The sequence below is a fragment of the Sciurus carolinensis genome, unplaced genomic scaffold (genome assembly GCF_902686445.1).
Source record: "Sciurus carolinensis unplaced genomic scaffold, mSciCar1.2, whole genome shotgun sequence".
NCBI lineage: Eukaryota > Metazoa > Chordata > Mammalia > Rodentia > Sciuridae > Sciurus > Sciurus carolinensis.
Window position 1 is genome coordinate 701082 of NW_025920116.1, and position 23421 is coordinate 724502.

Sequence of the window (23421 nt, forward strand, 5' to 3'; positions counted from 1 at the left end):
TGATCTTGGAGCAGCTGGCTGGGAGTGGACCGCGGCTTCTGCAGGTCTTGTGGCCTCCAGGGGAGGGGAGGCCAGAGGGGTGCAGAAGGCACAGAGCCCCAGGGGCCAGCCCCTACCCCACTCATGGCAGGGCAGGTTCTGTGCCCCTGGGCTGCGGCAGATGGGCCTGCACTGCGTATTCATCAAGTCCAGATAGAGGCCATGGGGTGAGGGACGGCGGTGCTGCCACCAACCCCCCCAGCACCTCTCAAGGTCACCCTCCTGGTGGCACCACAGGCCCAGCACCTGTCACCTGTGGAGAATGATGTCATGCCTGCAGTTAGACCTAATGGGGTTGTTTGCAGGCAGGCTGCTGCCACCTGGGAAATCACGGCAGGCAGGTGGCTGGAGTGCTCCCTACATGCAGGGCCTTTGACTCACCCTGTGAGCAAGTGCTTCAGACGCAGAGGGGAATAACTCAGGCACCGCAGCCGCTGCTGGAGCAGGGAGCGACATTTGGAGGGCAAAGGCTCTTCTCTGGGGCTTTTTCCTTATATCCTGGGTTCGTCCCTGCCATGGGCCCAGCGGCCTGCTGGGCAGTGCTCAGAGGCTGTCTGGACTCTGCCCTGTGTGTCAGGGCAGCAGCTAGCCACAGGACCCTGTAGGGGGTGGGGGAGGAGCACAGGGTGGGACAGGCCTGCAGAGCGTCTGGGACAGAGGGATGCTGGGGTTTTCTGGGACTCTGGAACAGCCTGGGGACTGAGAATACACACAGCACCTGGTGTCCAGTACTGGGACAAGGTCAGGCTGATGGCCTTTGTCCCTACAGTCAGAGGTGGCAGGGACCAGCTTCAAGGGGAGCAGTGGGGACTATCTTCCTGGGACCCTTGAGTGTTGGGAGTGTCACCTGGCCAGAGGGCCCAGGATGGGCCTCCAGCCGTAAGAGGCAGGCTCTGTGGGGGCCCACACAGCTCTGTTGGACATCCTGAGGTCACCTTATGAGGAAGAAGGGGTGCGGGCTCGGGCAGGACTGTTTGGTTTCACCACCAGGGTAAGGATCTCATCTCTGGGGCGGCCAACAGGAAGATGGCGTCACTGGGAACTGAGCTGGACTGGGCCAGGCAGGATGCCCACATTGTGTGGGGCTTGGGGAGGCTGATGGCCACAGCCACCCTCCTGTGAGTCACACTAGGTCGGCCCCAACTTCAGCCACTTCCACCTGCCACACATGGGCTCCTCTAAGGTGGCTCTGTGCTGGGCCTGTGGGTGAAGCCCAGGAAGGGGTTGGGAAGGGGACACCTTGTCCCTTGATTACCTTCACCTCTTGTACCCCAGCCACTCTGCCCACCTGCCCCCGTGCAGGTTGCTGCATGACCCTGAGACCATTAGGTCTCATGTAGTCTCCTGTGTAGTGCATTTGTAACCATTTGCAGTCTGGGCAGGTGCTTTCTAGATGCCACCTGGTTGCATCCTGCTGGGAGCATGCTGCGTCCCTCCGTGTGAAGGTCCATGTCTTGGGGAGGGAACAGCTGAGTTTTTCCATCCCACAACCATTTCTTGAGTGCCACTGCAGGTCAGGCACTGTACCAGGCAAAGAAAGATGGTTGAATGAGACAGACTCATCAACCCAGGTACATGCATGATTACATGAATGGTGTGAATCTACATTGTGCACAACCAGAGAAATGAACAGTAGTACCCCATTTGTGTACAATGAATCAAAGTGCAATCTGTATAAATGAAAATAAATAAAATTTTTAAAAATAAAATACAATAGGCATGATTAAGTGAATAGACACATTAATTAACAAAAAGACATTTGAATGTTTAGATGAAATAAATGATATATAGATGGGCAATGACTGAATGCAAATGGTGAATGAATGCAAGGATGCTCAGATATTGGACAGACAGCTGGATGTGTGGGGGATAAACAGACAGATTGAAAGACAAGTAGATTGAAGGAAGAGTTGATGGTGAATGGATGTAAGATAGAAAGATGGGAACATGAGAGTAGGGAGGGAAGAATCAACATAAAGAATAAAATATAAAAAGAGGGAAGGGAGGAAAAAGGATGGATGAATGGATGGATGAATGGTGGATGGATGGGTGGATGAATGGATGAGTGGATGGGTGGGTGGATGGATGGGTGGATGTATGAGTGAATGGGTGGGTGGATGAATGGATGGATGGTTGGGTGGATGGGTGGGTGGGTGGTTGGATGAATGGGTGGGTGGTTGGATGGGTGGATGGATGGGTGGGTGGGTGGACGAATTAATAACAAGGTACAGGAAAATGAATTAATATAGATATAAATAAATTAGTAAATAGCAGAATTAATTAACAGATAGCTGGGTGAAGGGTGGAGAAATGAGTAAGTGTGTGGGTAGGGTGACTGAGCACATGGGACACCGAGTCTGAAGGAGCAGAACTTCCTCAGCCACAGCCCCATAGCCCTCACTTCCCACCTCTGACAGGGCCCTGCCTTAGGGAAATTTTTGTCCCTTCTGCAGAGGGAGGCTGCTTTTTTTGGATGCACTTAATAGAAGAGTAAGCAGAAAGCATCCTTCCTCCCCCAGGTTCCTCTTTAGCTGTACCAATCCACCCTCTATCAGGCTGCCAGGAATAACACCAACAGAACCACAGAAAGTGCACGAAACCAAATACAGAAAGAGAGAAAAGGAGTGAGGCAAGCCTACCTGCTTTTTCCAGGTAGTCAGGATCTGCAGGGAGAGGTTTCCTAAGCTGAGCCTGGAGTTGCTGACCTCCATGCTCTCCTGGCAGAGCAGATTCGTGAACATCATGTGACAGGCCCTGGGGAACTTTTGACCTAGTGGGAGAAACACACAAATCAGTAAGCAAGATCATAACATGTCATCAGAGCAAAGGGATAGAGGGCCTTGTTTATCTACTTCAGCATAGAACACTCCAGGCACATCTTGGATTTCCTTTTTCTAACCCTGGAACCAGCCATTTATCTAAGACATCCTAATGGCTCTCAGTGGAGCATTTGAAACATGGTAGCACCATTCATGGGGGCTGAGAATCCAACAGTGTTGCTCTGGCTGAGGATCTCCTGTGAGGTGGCAGTCAAAATGACAACCAGTGTTGTGGGATTAATGGGTCTGCCTTCCAGAGGACTCACAAACACATCTGCTGGCAAGTGCATGCTAGCTGTTGGCAGGAGACCTTGGTTCCCTTCCACCTCCAGAAGGCTGCTTGGGCATCCTTAAGGCAAGGCAGCCTGCTTTCTCTCAGAGGTAACACATGGCCCTTTTCTGCTACATTTTGTCCTTCAAGAGAAAGTCACAAAGTGAAGCCCAAACCTTAGGGAAAGATAGACAAGGATGAAGTCCTAGAGTTGGGTGCATTTCTTGTGCTGAGGATAACAGCAGCCAGAAGCCCATGTAAAAAACAGGGTCAAAGGAGGTGAGATGAGAAGGGCAGTGGTGGGGTTTGTAGACACGTGTGTAGACACCAGAGGTTTTAAGGAGAGCTGGACTATGCCTGTGTCTCTTCCAAAAAACTTCCATGGTCCTAGTGATATGCCTATTGTAGAGAGGAGGGCACTGAACTTAAGGAAGGGCACATACCTTCCTATGCATCTCAACTTCATATCCGCACCCTGAGTCAGTCCCAAATCCTGATACGCTATGGAGGGAAATCTGTCTTGAACAAATGGAGAAATTGGGGAAAAATTGCCTCTAAAGAGAAAAAGGCAGAGAAAGAATGGGACCCACAGATGGACACATAAAGTGAAAAATAACAAGAGAGGAAGAGGGTCAGAGGCTTCCAGAGGCACAGTGACAGAGAAAGATGACCAAGCAGAGAGGAGAAGGAGACAAGAGGGAGATGGAGTGGGGTGTAAGTGGTGTGTGTGTGGTTGTGGGTGCCCTGTGCATATGCCAGGTGGTACTGGGGCCACAGTCACTGAGACCATCCATCTTTCCCTTCCTGTCTTCCATCAGCAGGAGGGACATGGAGGGTGGGAAACTGACAAGGGACAGTGGGATTCCAGTAATTAAAGATTCCAGATGCAATCACACACATAAGCCAGGAAGTCCAGATGGGGTGGCTAGGGAGAGGGAGGGAAAGTCTAGAGAAACTTTAGCTAATCACTTAACAGTGCCCACCCAGCCCTTCACACCACCTTGGCTATGGGGGTGGGGATCAGGACATCAGAAGGACAACTTGTGCCCATCGCCAAGAATACCTCTCTCAGTCAGCTCATGCAGCAGGCTAGGCATCTCTCAGGAGTAAGGTTCTTGCTGGGGACCCCAGAGTGACAGAAAGTGACTTCATACATGGTAGACCCCTTGTACCCAGGACATCTGGATGTCAAGGGACCTTCCCAGACATATGCTTGCATAATTCATCCATCATCTCTTGACTCAAAGAATGCCTGCCCCAGACTCAGCTACCATGGTACCTCATCCCATCCTCACCCCTTGGCCCTCAGCCCCACCATAGCAGGCAGTCAGTGCTGTCCCCTATTGCAGATGAAGAAAGTAGGGGTGAGAGGGTGTGAGTAACCTGCCTGTGGGTCACCCAACTGGACAATGGCAGCAAGTGTTCAGTCATCCTTGAACCACCTATAATACTACTCCACGTGTCCTACCTGAGCTCCTTCAAATCCCATGATGCAGACATCAATACCACTCCCAAATATTAGGCTGTCCAAGGAGGAAATTTACAGAAAAACTGTAAGAATACAAGTGTTTCTCCTCTACTACGACTCATCCATTGGTCTCATTTTTACCTCATTTTCTCTCTCTTCCCTCTTCCCTTTCCCAGCTTTTTCCTCTCCTCCTCCTCCTCTTCCTCTCCCACCTTCCATTTAAAAGAAAATGGCAGACACAGGTTGTTGTGGTGCTAAATACCTCAGTATACACTGTTTAAGGATAATCTCCTGTACCCATACCACCATTATCATGCCTCCAAATGCAACCCTGACACCATGACATTATCTAATGTGCAATGCACCTTCAAGTGTGCCTGGTCAGCATGACCCATGAACCTTCATGAATTTGCTGAATCCAGGACCCAAGGTGGAATGGCCCATCACTTTGGTCTTGTGTCTGTCTGTTTTTTGTGGCGATGGGGTGGAACCCAGGGCCGCACATATGCCAGGTATGAGCTCTTCCATGAGGTAACCCCAGCCCTTTTTATTTTGTGACAAAATCTTGCTAAGTTGCTGAGGTTGACCTTGAACTTGAGATCCTCCCTGCCTCAGCCTCCCAACCCCTGGGATTAGAGGTGTGAACCACGGTGCCTGGTCACACTAATATTTTGAATGTTCCCTGGCCTAGGTTTGTGCAATTGTGTCCCTGGCATTGGGTCATTTGATAAGGTGGGGTTCACGGGGTCTCTGTCCCTGAAGTGCCCTTTTCCCCATGTAAGGAAAAAATACCATCCATGTGCCGCTTGAGGCAGGTGTGATCATTCCATTTTCAGGAAAGCTTTCCACCAGGAGTTTTGGAATCCACTGATCATCCTCTCCAGAATCAAGTGTGATCATTACAACACAGAGATTTTGAAACTCCATCATTTTTCTTTTACATTCATTAGTTGACCTTCTTTGGTAAAGAAAACCCTCACTGTATGTCATCATTACTAGTCAGCGTTTGGGAAGATGCAGGTTGCCTCAGATTCAGCAGGTGGCAGCCCCTCCAAGCTGGCCTCTGAATCCTGTGTTGAGTCCCCCTCTTTCTTTGAGATGTTCCTTGCTTTCCAACACAATAGAATGTTCTGGGCTAATCTTGCATTTCCCTCATTCTGACCCTGGGATGGGTCCTTTCTTTGGGACATCATGGTGGCTTCTTGAGGAGAACAGTATTTAGGAGCCAAGGGTGAGCCCTAGGTATGCTTTTTCCTGTTGAGACATCACACTTTGCAGGCCTGAGGGGACAGAGGGGCATATGGATCCATCCTGTTGTCTCCAGCACAAGTCCAACATCTCCAGAATATTTCTGTAATCACCCATGCCCTGCCCTTCTAACAGGGAAATTGAAGTCACACACCATAAATGTGAGTTCCACAACTACCTGGGTTCAAATCTCAGCTCTGCCATTGACCTGCTGTGTGGCCTTGGCCAAGTTCCCTAACCTCTCTGGGCTTTAATGACCCATCTGTAACAGTGCTGTTGTGCAGAATGGGAAAAATGCCTTTGTAGCCTGTGAGACAGAGTCTGAGGAATGAATGAATGTAGGTTACTATTATTGTTGTTGTTACTATTAATGGCTACTAACTCAGACTCCAGGATAATGACAGTAAGATAATGACTGTGGAGTGCTTACTTCACCGAACACTGTTCTGTGAGCAGGATCTCATCCATCTTTAAAGCAATCATTTATCAACCCCTTGTACAAATCTTTCCAGCCTATATGTGGCAAAGCTAGACACTTTACTTGACACCTAGACAGTGTAAAAGAATCAGAGTTCTTGTCCTGAGCGGGAGGGAGGAAGGGAGGTGGGGGAAGGAAGAGAAGTGCTATTCGTAGAGGGGATTCAGCAAAAGGATCCCCAGGTTCTCCAGGATTGGGTGCAGCTCACAGTTCTGGTTTGGCCTCTGTCCTTGGTGCTGAAAAATCCAGTGCCCACCCAGGGTCCTCAGGGCCAGAGTGTCCTAGCATCTCTTAGAAGGCAGTGGCTCTACCCATGGTCCCTGCCAGCTAGTTAATTGGGGCCCAAAGTGCTGGTTTTAGTACCTCACCAGGATCCCTGCCCTGACCACAGACCCAAGCCCTCCCCCGGTCTCCACCCAGCACCAAAGAGTCTGCCCCAAATTCAACCCCGTAACAGTGTTCAGCCTGGCTTCTCTCATCCTCAGGCATAGGAGGTTATTTCTCCTGGAAGCAGAGCACAGAGCTGACTCCAGACCCCTCCTGGACAAGGTCAAATTCTCCCTGCTCAGACCAGGGTGACCATGTCCCCTCCTGAAGCAGACATCTGCCCCGTTGATCTGGTTGTAGGAACAGCAGGATCTCAGGACTTCGGGACCTAAAATGACCTCCTTTCCAGCTCCATAAAGCCTTGTATTGCTTACCAGAACACCAGGGTCAAGTTGAGAAGGTGAAAGACCAGACTGGTGTTGTGTCTAGCCCAGGGTGTGAATGACTGATGGCCAGGCAGAGAAGGACTGTAGGAGGCGCAGCTGTCTGGAGGCTTCGGAGACACCCAGGGTGGTCCCCCTTACCCTCTTGGACAGATGCACAGAGGTGTCCTGATCTGTGCTTGACTTATGATGAGGGACAAGCCAGTCAGTACTTTTCCCAGGCCACTTCCTCACCCAGTCACCTAAAATCTAATGGCCTTTCCCTCCTTCCTCAGCCCCGTCTTGGGGAGGAGCCATGGATCACCATACCAGGGCACAGGTTGGTTTGAACCCTTCATTTAACCGCCAGATTTGAGGTGAAACCCAGTCACACCAGAGTAATTCCGTATCACAACCCAGAAGCAAATGCTCTGAGACTTCTCACCCAGACTCTCTAGAAACGAGATGCAGGTTCAGACTTTGGAAAGACAAGTTTGGCCAGTCATGGCTGGATGGGGCCGGAGGGGCGAGGATTCACTGCCCATACAAAACATGGGAATAAACATTGACAGACAACAAAACCAGAAGCCACCCTCCACGTCCATGTTCTCCGAGACCAAGGTGACGATTCAGCCATTTTTGAAGGAGAAAAAAAAGTACATATATATATTTCTCTCACGCATCACAACAGATTGGCTTAAATAATCTGCAGCGACGTCTCTTGTCTCCTTGGCTAATCATGTTGCTAAATGGTTGATATTCCCCCCTCCATGGCTACTGCTGAGGTGGGGCACACAGAAGCAGGTGTGGGCCAGGAAGGAGGAATATGTTGTTTGATAGACGACTGATGCTCAAATGTCTTTGATATCCTTGTTTAACTTCCTCAGAGACACGGAGAATTGGATTGGTCAGACAGCTCTTCACTATGTGACACAAACAAGAAACACTAATTAAAAATAATTGCTACCCCCTCCCCAGAATTAAGAGTATGATGTTCAGATTCATTTTAAGAAAGGTAATTTGATGCCAATAAATTACAATTATAAAAACTTCATTACAGTCAAGTCATCTATCCACCATTGTCCTAATTACGCATTGTAGGAATAATGAATGGTAATGATTTAATGTACAATCATTACCACCATTGAAAAATAAAATATAATAATCACCATTGTTATTGTTATCAATAATACAGATATTTTGGCAAGGCGAATCTCCACTTGAGGCTGAGACAAAATTTCATGGCTTCTCTTTTTTTTTTCTTTTGTCCCCAAATGGAAGTGGTCCCTTCTCCCACCACCCCTGCCCCTCCCAGCTCCATCTTGACTAAGAAATCCACAGTGCAGAATGAAATGGCTCACTTCTCAGGAGGGTTCAGCCCACGACTCCTCTCCCCTGGCCAAGAGGTCACCTCTTGGGGGCCAGAAAGGAAAGAGAAAATGATTGTTCTAACATGGAAACAGGACTGGGAACTGGCGGAGCTGACTCCAGTTCTTTCGTGAAACCATTTATGCCTCCTATGTCAAGGAGAAAATAGACAAGATTTTTAGTGTGAAATTCTTGGAAGATAATGAATTGGAACTCTGGAGTCAGATGACCTGGGTTTAAGTCTTGGTTCAACCCCTTAATCCTGGGGACCTTGATGCATTCTTTGCACATTTCTATGCTTTGATATTTCTCCCTATGTAGTGGAGCTTGAAATAGCTCCTACCTCACAGTTTCATAAATTTAAGGACACTGATACATGCACAGTGCTTGGAAGAGTGCTGGTTCTTAGTATCTACTCCCAAACTAGAAACTAAGACCTTTTTTGAGCTTGCCCTGCTCAACCTCCCCAGTCTCCCACTTCCTGCTTTCCTGCTACAGGCACATCCTTATTGAGCCTCAATGCTCAACTCGTTCTACAAAGATGGCCTGCAGAATCCAAGCTCCACAAGGAGCACCAATCACCACCCAGTCAAGCCTGATCCCCCAGCCTCAGGAAGCCTTGGCCTGCTCCCAGGTGACAGACAAGTTGCTGGCATCTCTCCATAGCACCTGTGCCAGGCTGTTCCAACCTCTGGTAATCTAACCTCTTGCTCACCTGGCTTGAGTTCTTTGTCTCTGTGCTTTGTGACTGTCTTCCAAGGTAAGCTCTAAGCCCTTCCACAGCAAGAATTACATCTCCCCACCTTCCTGTTACCCCATCCCCACCCACACCCCCAAACGCTAGTGTGTGTCTCCTCGTGTGTTTGTTGAATTTTGAGAATGCAGAGGATGGTATTCTTTAGAACATTTATTGTTTTAATTATGATCCTACAAATAATGCATCTTTATTTTAGAACATAAAGACAAGCAGAGAGGAGGAACAAATAAGACCTGCATTTCCACATCCTAGAGTTGGCCACTCAACAGGTGCATGCGCCTCTGCCTCAGCTTTTCCACAATGCTAAGCAGACTTCTGACTGTGAACAGACCTGGGCCACAGGAAGTCATCATGGCCAACCACGTGCCAGATGTCAAGAAGTTCACTAGTGTCATTTTATTGGACCTGACAGCAACCTATGCAAGAGGTGTGACTGGCATCTCCTTGTTCAGGTGGAAAAACTGAAGCTCAGAGAGGTGGTGTGTGGTGGAGCGAGGATGCACACAGGTGTCCAGTCTCCAGAGGCCACACCCTCTCTGGTCCTGGGGGCGTTTCATCAAGGTCATTTCCCACCTCATGGAGTGCTTTTAACTGCGGGCACAGCGACCCACCCAGAGCACTGCTTCACCCGGCCCTATGGCACGTGATCTGTTGGCGCCTCATTTTCCACCACAGGGAACCACTCTGATGGCCATTCTTGCAGACCTGTCTGTGTCCTGACGGTCCCTGGGAGTCCTTCTGGGGTGCACACGCATGCAGCCAGAGGGTCTGAGCCTTCCTAGCCATCTGCTCTTCCAAGGCATGACTTACACACAGTAACTTGAACCATTCTTAAGTGCAAACCCACGCGCTTTGACAAGGACACACACCAGGGTGATCCCAAGATGGGAGGTCCCTGCTGCACAGAGTCCCAAACAATCAAGTTGTCCTGGCCCCAGACAACCAAGTTCTGCTGTCTGTCCCCATGGCTGTCCCTTTTCTAGAATGTCATATGAATGACACCACGCCATCTCTCATCTTCTGTTCCTGTCCCTCCCACTTTGTCCTTGACTCTACTGTGGGAACGTCACTCACCAGTAGACATTTGACTTCTTGTTTGAGTTTCTGTTGAGTTGGAGGAGTTTTGTTTTGTTTTACATATTCTGGATACAAGTCCTGTCTCAGATTTTTTAAAAATATAAATTTTCCCAGTTTTCTGGCCTGCCTAGTCTATTTGCTTTTGAAAAATAAGTTTCAATTTTAATCATCTCTCATTTATCAATCTTCTTCATGTATACTTTACGATTTTATATCCTAAGAAATATTTGCTTGACCCAAGGCCACAGGAACTTTCTCTTATGTTTGTGCCTCATGGGCTTGATCTTCAGTATTAGAAAGAAGAAAGAAAAGATAAAAAGAGAGAGAGAGAGAAAGGAAGGAAGAAAGAGGAGAGAGAAAGAAAGAGAAAGAAAGGAAGGAGAAAGAAATTTTTATAGACTTAATTCTTACATTGCTATATAATTTTCAGCATAAAAATTACAGTGAAACAATTGTCTGCCATAATAAATAATTTGGGGTTCCTTTTTTTGTAAGTGGTGTGAGTCAAGAGTTGAGGTTCTGCCATAGCTTAGAATGTAAGTGTCCCTCAAAGGACCATGTGTTAAAGAATTGGTCCCAACTTGGTGCCCATAGGAGGTGGAGCCTAGTGGGAGATCTCAGGTGACTATGGGACCCCAGTCTGTTCTCTCTCTCTCACTTCGCAGCCATGGGGTGAGTGGTTTTGCTTCCCCACACATTCCTTCCATGATGTGTCATCACCAGAGGCCTAAAGAAATGGGGTCAACTGGCCATGTTCTCAAACCTCTAAAATTGTCAGCTAAAATCACCCTTTTTTCTTTATCAGCTGATCGTTTGTTATAGTAACTGGAAACTAACACAGGTTCTCTTTTGCACATGGTTATTTAATGGTCCAGCACTGTTTATTACAAGATCATTCTTTTTAATTAAGAATATGTACGTGTTATGATGCTTAATGTTGGCCTACAGGTTCTGTGTTATATGGGATCTTTATTATGATTTTTTCATTCTTTCCATGTTTCATTTTGGGTACTTTCTATGTTTTTTTTTCTTTTGCTGTGTCTAATCTGATGCTAATCTTGCTAGTATTTTTGTCTGTTTTGGGTTACTACTGGGAACTGAACCCACCAGTATGCCTTTTTAATTTCTGACATTGTGCTTCTCATCTCTGGAAGTTCTAGATCAGTCTTCCTGATGTTCTTCTGTTTCTTGGCCCAGCATGCTCATGTTTACCTCCACCGTCTTAAACATATGAAGCAGACTTAGAGCATCTGTTTCCATACTACCCTCTCTGCAATTCCATCACCTCTTCCATTTCTACATCTGTTTCTCTCTTTTTATTATTTTTTCTTTTATTTTAATTTTTTAAATTTTTATTTAAAGAAAATTTTTTATACATGTATACAGGGTAATAATGTCTGTCTCATTCAACCATCCTTCCCATCCCCATACCCCCACCTCTACTCTCACTCCCCTCTGCATAATCCAAAGTTCCTTCATTCTTCCTACCCACTCCCCACTATGAATCAGCATCCACTTATCAGAGAAAACATTCAGCCTTTAGATTTTTGGGATTGGCTTATTTCACTTAGCATGATATTCTGAAAATGCCATAATTCCATTCTTTTTTAAGGCTGAGTAATATTCCATTGTGTATAGGTACTACATTTTCTTTATCCATTCATCTATTGAAGGGCATCTAGGTTGGCTCCATAGTTTATCTATTGTGAATTGAGTTGCTATGAACGTTGACTTTGCCGCGTCACTGTAGTATGCTGATTTTAAGACCTTTGGGTATAAACCGAGGAGTGGGATAGCTGGGTCAAATGGTGGTTCCAAGTTTTCTTAGGAATCTCCATACTGCTTTCCAAAGTGGTTGCACCAATCTGCAGGCCCACCAGCAATGTATGAATGTACATTTTCCCAACATCCTCAACAACACTTACTATTTCTGGTATTCTTGATAATTGCCATTCTGACTAAAGTCAGATGAAATCTTAAAGTATTTTTAATTTCTGCATTAGGTTTTAATGATGAGTGTACCTCACGGTGAAAGGTTCTATTCTTATGCTTCTTCATGTGCACAGTAATTCTCGGTTGGATGCTAGACATTGTGCATGTTCCCCATCAGTTGCTCAGTTTTATAGTAGTCCTTCAAATAGTGTTGAGTTTTGTCTCAGCACACAATCAAGTCACTTAGAATCAGTTGTGCCTTTTCAAGTCTTGTTTTCGAGCCTTTAATATAGGGATGACTGATTCCCACTGCCCCCACATTGCATTGCCTCTTGGAGGATTCTGCACAGGATCTTTCCATCAGGAGCTCTTTCTCTGGTGGGTTGTTCCTAACCCTGTGTGAGACCTATGAATTGTTCTTTCCACTCATTCCTTGGCCACAGGAAGTTACCTCTCACACATGCACAGAGTGCTGAGCCAAAGGCATAGGAACATCTTTCCACTGATTTCAGAGTTTTGCGCCCCATGAAGATCTTTCTTCTGCAGAACTCTGTCCCCTGGATCCTCCCCATCTTGGGCTCCTTGAACTCTGATCTCTTAGACAAGTTCAACCCAGGAAACCTTCAAGCCTCGGGGATTCTCCTCCCTGGTAAGTGGCTGGAAACTTGTGGGATCCCTCTTGTTTGCCTTCCTTCTTTCAGGGACCACAGACCTGGGCTGCCTGCTTTCTAATGTCCCAAACTGTTGTTTTAGAATATTTTGCCTGGTTTTCTAGTTGTTCAAGGCAGGATGGTAAATCTGGTTTTTGTTATGCTGCAACTCAGTGTGAGTATTGTCAAGAATTTTGCTAAAAATAATAATATAGAGTCAGGGGGATCTTCTCTCCCATCTCCCCTCAAAAGTCTCTCCTTTGACTGATACTTTTAAATCATTTATCAATGAACATAAGTTGAAAGGACCTTAAATAAACACCTGAAAGAGGAAGAAAGCATGAATCTAAATTAGGTAGAGATGCTCACCTGGGATTCGTGAGGCCCTGTGTTCAATCCTTAGTACTGCAAGTAAATTAAAATAAACTAAATTAATTAGGTGAGAGAAAGTGACACAATCAGGTTTGGAATTTAAGATAAAAATTGGGAGTCAAGCAGGTACTTGCCTGCTCTGATGTCCCCTCTGGGAAATGCTCAAATTCTCAAATATAAAAATGCATAGTCTCAGGCCCAAACTGAAACCTACACAGGGTTCAAACTCTGGGAGCGGGACCCCAGTAGATTCTGCGTTTTCTACATGTCCCTCAATTGCTTCTGACAAATTGATGAACTTGAATGTAAATGAGGATCAGACACTTGGCACCACAATGAGTTAGTGGTGGGTCTGGACTTGGAAACCAAGACTCTTGTCCCCCATCCACTCTGGCCTTCCACATTGGCCACTACTGGTCTCTCCCTGACCATCAGAATCACCCAGCAGCTCTGAAAGGTTGACCCTCTGGACTTTCCTCCAGAAATTCAGATTGAATTGGCCGAAGGCAGGACTTTCTCAAGTTCCATAGGTGATTCCAATGTGGGCCAGAGACACAGCATAGCTGTAACCTTGTACATCAGTGAGTCTGGGAGCCCCAAAAGTGTATGTGTACATCATATGGATTGTGTCAGCTCAGGTACAACACAAGCTTTGATTGTCATAAAAGGGGGATCGTGATCCATTTTCTCAGATAAAGGCAGTTCACAAAGGAGACCTTGCTTCAGTTAAAACAGTATTTCTTGAACTTCACTGGGCAAAAAAAATCCCCTGGAGAACTTGTTCACAGATTCCTAGCTCTGTGGTAGAATATTTGCCTAGCATAGATAGGCCCTGGGAATTGAACCCAGGGCAGAGAGTCTGATTTCCATAGGTCTCTAAGTAGGGCTTGAGAATTTGCATTTCTAATAGGTTTCCAAGATGCCGATGCTGCTGGTCTGAGAATCACACTTTGAGAATTACTGAGTTCTGGGAAAAGAAGGTGGGGAAAGGGCAGACCAGGATCCACCAGGGACTGGTGGGCTTGGGAAGTCATTCCCAGTCTACTGCCGGCCAACCAGGAAGGAATGCGACCTTTGAGATGCTGGCAGGTGTTGCCACTGACTCCACTCCCAGCAATCTTCCACCTTAAATCCTCACCTGCCCTTTCCAACAGCACCCCTCCCCCGCTCTAGTTGCCCGTCTGCAGCACCCACAAAAGGTCTTACCAATCCTGGAGCCCTTTGAGCAGAGGAGAAGAATAATAGTGTAGTACAACTGCTGCTCAGCCAAGAGAACAGGAGATTGGTTCATCTCCTCTGCAGGATCTAGAACAGCGCTTGATCTGCAGTAGGCACTGGTGAGCACCCAAGCAGTGAGGGAGTCAACAGCATCTCACATGCTGGAAGCGCTTTGGGATCAAGCTCTTTTTAAAAATTCTCAGCTCCGTTAAGCCTTTGGATCCAGACGAATGAGAGCTATTATTATTATTATTATTATTATTATTGAGTTATAGATAATGAAACTGAGGTTCTGGGAGGTAGGGGCATTTGCTAGTGCTGGGACAGAAGCTGAGGTTAGAACTCAGGACTGTCCAAGACCTACAAGCAGTCTTCCTCAAATTTACAAATATTCACCTACTTATGGATGAATACAGAATGCAGGTACATTTGTGAATCAGATGACACTAATTGAAAGAGCACTGCATTGTTGTTCTGTGGAAGAAAGTCTAATAGTATTGTATGAGTCATGCGCCCCCCGTTGAGATTGAACACAGAAAAATACAGTCTGACTACAGGTCTAGTAGCTGGTGTAACAATATATGCTATAGAGCTTTAAAATATGTACAGCATATAATCTATTACTAAATGACCTAAGGCACTTGCATGAAGGAAGTATGCTGCCTCTCTCCTCTTCCCCATCCCCCAAAAATGCCCTAAAGGGATTCTCACTGGTCAAGCAAAGTCTCACAGACAGGAATGAGATGAATCACCAAGTCTGCCCAGAAGAGGTCTAGGTCTTATTCATTCTTCCTCATTTCCAGTGGAATCAGAAGGAACAAAGACTTGCCTCCTGCCACATTAGGAAGGGTGAGCATGCACTGAGTATTATAGTTCATTGAGTAAAAAGACTGCAATAATGCCTGTCAGATTTTCTCCCCTACGTTCATTGTGGCACCAAGAAAATTCTAGGCACTTGATAATGTTCCTGAGAACAAAAAATCAGTATTCACAAAATTACCCCTCTTTGCTGCCAAAGAATAATGGGACTTCATAATTTTCTCTTTTTAAAACAGAAATAGGGCATGACTTCAACATTAGCAAAATACCAAGACCACTCCAATGTACTCTTGTTCTGCATCAGCATGTGGGCTGGCTAGTACAGTCCTGTGCCTTGGCCAGAGTCTGCCCCAACTCCATTCTGCTATTTGAAAATGAGAGCCACAAGGAGAAGGTGCAGCTCTCACTACTCCCTCTTAGCTAGGGCAAAAATAAATGACTTTAAAAGTCTATGTCTCTTCACTATAATTCAAAGTAATTATCATTTGGTGATACACAGTCCCAGGTCCTTATCTTACTCATTAAGCACTTAGAAGCTCCCCAACCTAAAAGATTCTCAGGAAATGTGTTCAACAGAGACTGAAGAGGACTGGGGATATAGCTCAGTGGTACAGCACTTGCCTAGCACACGCAAGGTCCTGAGGTTGATCCCCAGAACCACAGAAGAAGAAGGAAAACAACTGACCAAAGGATCCTGTTTACTAGGTAAATTCTATATTCCACACAGGAGGGTCTGGATAATTAAATTTCAATATACTCTCCCAGCCCTTATAGAAAATGAAAAATACACCGCTTGTTTTTTTCCATTCCAGGCAATCTGTTAAAGGAAACCAACATTACTTGTAAACAGATTCCAAGCTACTAGAAGGGTAAATTAAAAATATACTTGTGTGTTTTGGATACATTCTTTAAACCATTTGTCAGATTCTTGTTCTAGCATGATTCTTATGATTAGCCACATAATTTTAAGATTAAAATAAATCTTTATGTTCAAAGAGCTTTTTCAAGTAAGTAACAAATATATATGACTCTTCAGCATTGATTACTTGTGCACATTTTCAAGAGAAATCTCAAAAGCCAGGGTATGTCTGTAATTAATCCTAGCAGCTGGGGAGAATGAGGTAGGAGGATCACAAAAAAATAAAAAGAAGAAGAAGAAAAAATAAGTCAGTGTATTTTCATGTTCTTTGGGCAAAATTTATGTCTTTATTTTTCTTTTCTTAAAATAACCTTACTAGTCAGGTATGGTGGTGAAGACCTGTAACCCCAGCTGCTCATGGGGCTGAGGCAGGAGGATCACAACCTCAGCAATAGCAAGGAGCTAAGAAACTCAGTGAGACCCATCTCTAAATAAAATACAAAATAGGGCTCAGATATGGCTCAGTGGTTGAGTGCCCCTGGGTTCAATTTTCAGTACCTACCCCCAAAAATAGCATTATTAATGAAAATACTCTCACATTACCTGGTATGATTATATTTTCCAGTAAAGAATATAAGTCACACAGAATATACTAGCTAGCCAACCCAACCACAATGCCTTTAAAAAACATAAATAAATTCATGACAGGATTTCACAATAAGGGGGTGATAGAGTTATTTCTGAAAAGATTTAAGAAAAAGGAAGTATAGTATCTTTGTCCTATCCTTGCTGTCATGGAAGATTCATATCCACTTCTGAAAAGATTTATATGCAAAGGTGTCTGAAGTTGGTGTTGGGGTGTGTGAGTGTGTGTGTGCATAGGTTCAAAAATCAAATTACAGCTTTAGAAAGAATGCAAACCTGTATGAAACCAAAAATGCAGACTGAATCCCAGCAATGGGAGTAAAAAGGAGGGAACAATTATTGAAGTAACTGATACATTTTCTTTTCATTTATTAACACTTTTTATGATCATCATGACCAGCTGTAACTGGAAAAAAGGAAAAGAAACTATGAACTAAATTTAAAGGATTTTTCCCCATAGTACTGAAGACTGAACCCAGGGATACTTTACAACCTAGCTACATTCATAGTCCTCTTTTCTTTTTTCTTTTGAGACAGGGTCTAAGTCACTGAGGACCTCACTAAATTGCTAACATGTGATCCTCCTGCCTCAGCCTCCTGAATCACTGGGATTACAGTGTGCACCACCATGACTGGCTGAAGGAATTTTTTTAACCTATATTAAACACGGCACTCCCTCCCATGTTTCACCCTGAACCTGACTGCTCCCTGCACACACCCCACATTCATCTCTTCCCTCTACTTGGTATGTGTCCCACATTCTCATGAAAGGTGAGTAAAGACTCTTTTCTAAACTTGCCTGTCTTTTGAGTTCAAACATTTTGTTATACCTCCAAGATGTACTTATTACAGACTGCATTGAAAAATAGCTCAACTCTATGTATGCTTAAATTCTGTCACCACCAGTAGATCATGATCTAGTAAAGTCCATCACCATTCCAATACAATTCTTTAACTATAGCGACTGAAATTTTCATCATTTTTGTAGCCTATCAATGCACAAAGAAAATGCCAATAAATGAGTAATAAAAAAATATGAAGTTTTCATTCCAGAGATCCTCAAAAGAAAATAAAACGCCATATATCCTAAAGGCTAAGAGTCACCTGTCTACAACTAGTTCTTGGGTTCCAGGCTACATATATACTTTGCTAGGAATCTGGAGAAGATCTGTATTTCCCAAAATGGTATGTGCTGGACACTGTTCTACATGAATGTTACAGATAATTAAGTAAAATGTGAAAGTCAGAAATAAAATAAAGTTAAAAATGGTTACATTACTGCAAAACTTTAATACACTAATACACACTTTTAATTTCAAGATAAAATTCCATTATGAAGCCTTTAATAAACTAAGGCAAGATCCTGGAGAGACTTTGTAAAATACTTCAAAGAAGTCTTTGGTTTTGGTCACAATGTTACTGAGTACAAAAGATTAACTTCTAAAAAAAGTTCTTACCTGATATGCATTGCAGGTAGAGATTCATACTGGCAAGACAAAAAGAGCTCCTCATGTTTCAACTGATGTTTCTGTTTATCAGTCAAGTCAGCCTCAACTGTTGTTTCAGATTCATCTTCAATTTCTTCTACAAATAAAATTCAAAGAATTCATTATTACTGTCTATTTGGATATTAAGACAGAATTTAAAAGATAGATCAAATCTACATTTATTTAATATTCTTTTCAAACTAATCAATTTTAGAGTTACATATTAAATTTATCACTTTAATTACAATCATAAAATTAAATTCTTTGGGCCTCAAAGAAGAGAAACTCCAATTTAAAAATAATAAACAGGCTGGGGTTCAGTTCAGTGGTAGAGTGCACATCTAGCATACATGACGCCCGGGTTCAATTTCCAGCAGAACAAAAAATAATTAAATTAAAATAAATAAATAAAAATGAAAACTGACAGAAGGAACACAAGCATTCATATCTCTTCATCCAATAAAACTACAGCAAGATGACAAAATGTATTTACATTTCAGTGACAATGAAAACTGAAGCAGAGAAAAGAAAGAATTTTGACCAAGCCAAGCACAATGGTTCACACCTGTAATCCCAACAACCAGGGACACTGAGGCCAGTCTCAGAAATTTAGCAAGGCCTTCAGCCAAAATGAAAACTTCTCAAATAAAAGTAAAAAGAACTATGAAATACAAAGGGAAGGAACACTTCCAAATTCATCCTATGTAGCCAGTGTCACACTCATATCAAAACCAGATAAGGAGAAAACTACAGACCAACATCCCTGATGAAATTTCCTTCTGGTGTCTGAGGAGAATTATGACTACAGATGATATGATCCTATACTCAGAAGACCCAAAAAAACTACCACAAAATACTTTAAGAGCTAATAAACAAATTCAATGAAGTAATGGATTACAAAATCAACATAAAAAATCAATAATTTCCTATATACCAGTAATGAATCTGAGAAAAAAAAGAAAAAACAATCCCATTCACAATAGCTTCAAAAAAATAAAATACCTAGGAATAAATTTAACCAAGGAGGTAAAAGAACTCTACAATGAAAATTACAGAATATTAAAAAAGACCTTAGAAGATAGTAAGACCTCCCATGGTCATGGATAGGCAGAATTAATATTGTTAAAATGGCCATACTACCAAAAGCAGTATACAGATTTGAAGCAATCCCCATCAGGATACAAATGACATTCTTCACAGAACTAGAAAAAAAAGTCCTAAAATTCATAAGAAATAATAGAAGACCCAGAATAGCCAAAGCAATTCTAAGCTAAAATAGCAATGCTGGAGGCAACACAATACCTGACTTCAAATTATACTACAGAGATGTAGTAACAAAAACGTCATGGTACTGAAATAAAAATAGACACACAGCCCAATCATACACACAGCCCAGGTATTTGGGACACATCAAAACAAAACAAATAGAAGACATATAGACAAACCCACATGATATGGTCATCTGATCTTTAACAAAGGTGCCAAAAATATATATTGGAGAAATGACAGCCTTTTTAACAAACAGTGCTTGGAAAACTTGTTATCCATATGTAGAACATGAGACTAGACCCTTATCTGTCACTCTGCACAAAAATCAACTCAAAATGGATCAAAGACCTCAGAATTAGACCAGAAACTATGCAACTCCTAGAGGAAAATGTCGGGTCAACACTCAAACAAATGGACACAGGCCACAACTTTCCCATTGGGACCCCTAAAGCTCAGGAAATAATTTCAAGAGTTAATAAAAGGGAAAGCATCAAATTAAAAAGCTTCTGCACAGCAAAAGAAACAATTTAAAATGTGAAAAAGAACCTACAGAATGGGAGAAAAAATTGGTAGATACTCTTTTGAGGATTAGTATCTAGAATATATAAAAAACTGAAAAAATTTAATGCTAAAAAGCAATCCAATTAATAAATGGTTGAATGAAGTAAACAGACACTTCTCAAAAGAAGAAATACAAATGGCCAACAAATATATTAAAAAATGCTCAACATCATTAGCAATTAGGGAAATGCAAATCAAAACTACACTGAGATTTCATCACACTCCAGTCAGAAAGGTAGTCATGAAGAATACAAACAATAAGTGCTGGAAGTGACCTAGGTATGGGAGGCAGAGAGTAAGGAGGGAAGTACTGAGAAGTGATATTGGTAAAATTAATTGTTTTACTGTGTGTACATATGAATAGATAACAAAAAATCCCATCATTATGTACAACTATAATGCACTAATAAAAAATGTAGAAAAAATAATATATGTTGTAGAGTATGTGGAGGAAAATGATCGCTTTTACACAGTTGTTAGGATTATGAATTAGTGCAACTTCTATGGAAATCGGTATGGAGGTTCCTCAAAAGAGTAGGCAGGGAACCCCCACATCAGCCATCTGTAACAATACTCTGTATTTATCCTAAGGAATTAAAGTCATACTGCAGCGATACGAGTATACCAATGTTTATAGCAGCATATTTGACAATAGCCAAAATATGGAACCAGCCTAGGTAACCATCAATGGATGAATAAAGAAAAACATTTAAAAAAAAGAAAGAAAAGAAAACATACATACATACAATGGAATTTAATTGAGCCTTAAAGAAAAAATGAAATTATGTCATTTGCAAGAAAATAGATGGAACTTGAGAACATTATGTTAAATGAAGTAAGTCAAACATAGAAGATCAACAGTCATATGTTTTCTCCCATGTGAAAGTTAAAGAGAAAAAATAAGTGGGGGGAAATCAAAGGAAGAAAGTAGAGGAAAGGGAACAGAAAAATAGGGAGGGAGGGGTCAAGTACTAGGGAGTGATATTGGCCAAATTATGTTATTATATTGTGTGCATATATGAATATGTAACAACAAATCCTGCCATTATATACAACTATATTACACAAATTTAAAAAATGGAGAAAAAAATAAAAATAACTGGGAATATAGCTTATGATAAAACCACCTTGGGTTAAATTTCCAGTACAAGAAAAAAAAAGAATTATTTTTTTACTGAATTCAACAAATATTTATTGAGTGCCTATTATGTGCTAGATATTTTTCCAGGTATTTGGGACACATCAAAACAAAACAAAGAGCCCTCCCTCTTGGAGCTTACAGTCTATTGTTTATCAACACTTCACCTGCATACTGCCAGTGACCTTAAACAAATCCCCACACCTTTGTACCACTTTGTGCCAGTCATCAGCTGCCTAATGGAAGAATAAACCAGCTGGGCTCAGACATGTGTCTGGTGTACTGCAGATGCTGAACAGGACACTTGCCCCCAACCCACCACCCAGAGAGCGGAGAGGGTTAGAAGTTGATTTTTAATAATAAAGTACAATGAAAGAGGGGCCAGAGGGAGCCCACAGGTATCTAGTGGGCTGTGGCAGAGGCAGGGGCCCAGGCTGGCTACACAAACTGCTGCTGCTGCTGCTGCTGCTGCTGCTGCTGCTGCTGCTGCTTGGTGGCAGCCTTGCTGGCAAGGTCCTTGGCCTTCTCTGTAGCTGCCAGTGCTGTCCCCTTTGCCTTCTCCTTGGCTTCCTTGGCTGTCTCAACAAGTGTTTTGGAAGGGGCCTCACTTTGCGGCTTGGCCAAGATGTATTCAAAATCCTTCATAGTCTTGGTCCCATTGCTTTTGAACTGGGCAAGACCAAATTCCTGGACAGCTCTAGAGACACCAAATAAACAAGAAGAGACCCAGGCTTCCCGACGGATTTCGGTCCAACCGCTGTTGTCAGAGTTCACACGGTAAACACTTCATTCCTCCACCACCATCAGCCAGGTGTGGTTGATGTTCCAGGTGAAGGTGGTCATTGTCTGATTTTGTGGGTCCACAACAGAGTCCTCCAGGATGCACACCCAGTGAGCAATGTTGGCAGGAAACAGTCACTCTGCCCAGCCGGTCATCCTGTTGGTCTTGGTCAGGAGTCTCCAGGGACAGGAGCTTCCAGAAGGTCAGGGGTCACTTCCCGGTGTACTATGTCTTCCGTTAAGGCATGTTTGCTATAGGGATTCGGGTACCGCTGCCAGAAGGCAGCGAACACTTGGTCCCAGGAACTTCGGAGTATGCTCTGGCCCAGGAAATACTTCACCATCGTCCAGGCCAGGACGAGCTCAGCACCCCCACAGCATCAGGGATGCAGAGCCCAGGGGGCACATGGAGGCCGGGCCAGGGCTCGGCCCACACCCACCAGGATCACAACTCAGTCACCACTGCACCACACCCAAGTCACTGCTGCTGCCACCATGAGGGATTGTTCCCAAAAAAAGAATTTTAACCAACGAAAAGATGGGCCCTTGGAGGCTAAGTCAGGAAGAGTGCAAGTTTGAGGCCAGCTCAATAATTTAGTATGACCCTGTTTCAAAGTAAAAGGTAAGAGGTGAGGTGGGTGGCAACAGGAATGTAGCAGTGGTGAAGTGCCTATAGGCACATAGGTTCAATCCCCAGTCCAAAAAGAAAAAGTAAAAGAAAATGCAGAGCCAAGTGGAGTAGCACATGCCTATCATCCCAGCAACTCAGTAGGTTAAGGCAAGAGGATCAGAAGTTTGAGGCCAGCCTCAGCAACTTAGCAAGACTATGTCTCAAAATAAAAAATAAAAAAGAGTTTGGGATATAGCTCAAGGGTAAAGCAACCCTGGGTTCAATTCCTAGTATACAAAAAAGGAAGAACATGGAAAGCAGATCTAAAAAAAAAAAGACAAACACTGAGAACACACAGCAGAAAGGAAGATGTAATAACCCATGTGCATATGAGAGGGATGCTAACAGGAGGAAAGGCACAGAGACTCTTCTGACTTAGCCCTTGAAGATCTCAAGTATTGAGATAAGAGAAGAGAGGTGAAGAACTTGAAAAGGGTTAAAAGCCTTTGTGTAACAGAATAATTGAAGACTAGAATACTATATTTTCAAAGGGAATAACCAGAAAGCAAGACAGGATAAAAAAGCTTCAAATTTGAAAATACAAATTGGAAGTATAATTTCTCCCAGAAACTAGAACACACAAAGTCAGAGATAATCAGAGGAAAACCAAAAGATAAAAAAATTATGGGAACAAACCATGAAGGTCAGCATCCCAGTAATAAATGTTGCAGGAAGGAAAAAAATAGAAAAAAACAGATGTCTGTCACTCTTTCTGCAAGGAGAGAGGTAAAATAAGAGACTAAGCAAATAAGTGACTCAAGAAAAAGAAATTTAATCTACTTGTAAGTAGCAACACTGTATGCTAAG

At 43.6% G+C, this 23421-nt stretch overlaps 1 pseudogene; it reads right to left on the reverse strand.

Annotated features, from left to right (window-relative positions):
• Window positions 1–457: 457 nt before the first annotated feature.
• Window positions 458–22288, reverse strand: LOC124973573 (PRELI domain-containing protein 1, mitochondrial-like; annotated as a pseudogene).
• Between the last annotated feature and the right edge of the window lie 1133 nt (window positions 22289–23421).